A 1,753-nucleotide genomic window follows, 5' to 3' on the forward strand; every position below is an offset into this window, starting at 1 on the left:
TGTCAGAGGCAATGAGATTGGCACAGGATAGAGCAGGGTTGAGGGCTGTTGTACATAGGGTCGCTATGAGTCGCAAACGACTCGACGGCACATAACAACAACAACAACAACAACAACAATACTTTTCTTGAATGATTAAATTTAGGTTTTTGAAAACTAACAATCTTCTGGTTTTTTTTTCCCCCTAATACTTTTCCTGGAATGTAACTAATATTCAGCATCATATTTTTTGCCTGAGTTGATATATTAAGAATTTGTAATGTTGCTCCCTACTCATCAGATAAAGATCTACATTCCTTAGTCCACTGATTTCCTCTTCACATTTTCTACAAAGCCCTGAAAGCATGAATCTTTTTACGTTCTCCTTCTCCCCTTTCTCTTTACAACAACCTCTTTTTAAATGTCCTAATTTTCCATAGTTGTAACATTTGGGTTGAGACAAATTTAGAGTTATTTTTAAAGTGGATGTTAATATATTGGCTTGATAATAACTAGTTCCAATGTCCATACCAGCACATGTATATTTATCTAAGGGCGTGTTCTGAACTTTCAATGCTCTAATAGCCTTTTGGCATTCAGAATTAGCATCTTCATATGCTGAAGTTTTTAACAAAAACTCAAGAAACTTGGGCTAAGATAGTGATGTATTAATAGCATACTTTAATCTAGATAGAAAATCAGTATATTTTTCATTTTCAGATTGTGTTATTCTGATAAAGGTTTGACCTCCCTTTGCTGAAGTTTCTACTTTATCCCATGCTTGCATGCAGCAAGCATTATTGTATTGCAACTGAGCTGGCACTCCAAGCCATTGACTTCTCTCCAGCAATTGATTGATCAGCCGTAAATTAATAGGAGCATTTCTAGATAAATTTAGCCTTTCCATATTTGTAGCTTCATCAGTCCACCAAGTTCTAAACTGTAAATATGCCCCAGATTCTAAAACTGTCTTAATCATAGTCTTCCAATCATAAGGAATTAATCTAAATTCTATAGCTAATCCTTGTGACATATCCCTTACATAGGTACAATGCACACCATAAGAAACCATGGCTTGATTTAATAGTCTTGTAAGATAATGACTGATGTTGACACAATTGATACCCTTGGGGAAAATCTTGGTTAGGAGGCATAGCCTGAACTGCTACTGGAAAAACAGAAGTATCTTTTCCCCAATTAGATAAATCATCTTGTTTTGCATGCTGTAAGGCCACAGACATAGCTTTTAAAGGCTTCTTAAATGTAGTTGCAATACAATAATGCTGTGATTGTTCAAGATTTTTATTGCGGCTGGGAGGGGCCAGGGTCAGTTGGGGCGGGGAGGTATAAGGGGATTAGGGAACTCGTGGAGGAAGGTGGTAATGACACAGGGCAACTGGTTACTTTGGAAAAGAGCGGGCTCATTAGCAAGGGTCCCATAATTGGACTAAGGACCATACAGGTGGACTTAGTGTTTCTTCTTTGTTGCTGAGGTAGTTTCAGGAAATGGACTCACAAACAAAAAGACTTAAGAGGCTAGACTGGAGGTTTATAGGGTATAAAACATTTAAATCTAACATTCAAGACTTAACTCTAATATTTAATACTTTAACATTCAAAACTTAACTTTAACATTCAAAACTTAACTCTAACAACAATTCATACCCATTATATTTTGTGACACTCACTATAATCTACCACAAACAGCACTCTTTTTTTTTGTTTTTTTTTTTTTAAATTTTACTTTTTTTATTTTATGTATTTTTTTTTGCTT

The sequence above is a fragment of the Elephantulus edwardii genome, unplaced genomic scaffold (genome assembly GCF_000299155.1).
Source record: "Elephantulus edwardii isolate Elephantulus edwardi_28Jun2011 unplaced genomic scaffold, EleEdw1.0 scaffold00465, whole genome shotgun sequence".
Lineage (NCBI taxonomy): Eukaryota > Metazoa > Chordata > Mammalia > Macroscelidea > Macroscelididae > Elephantulus > Elephantulus edwardii.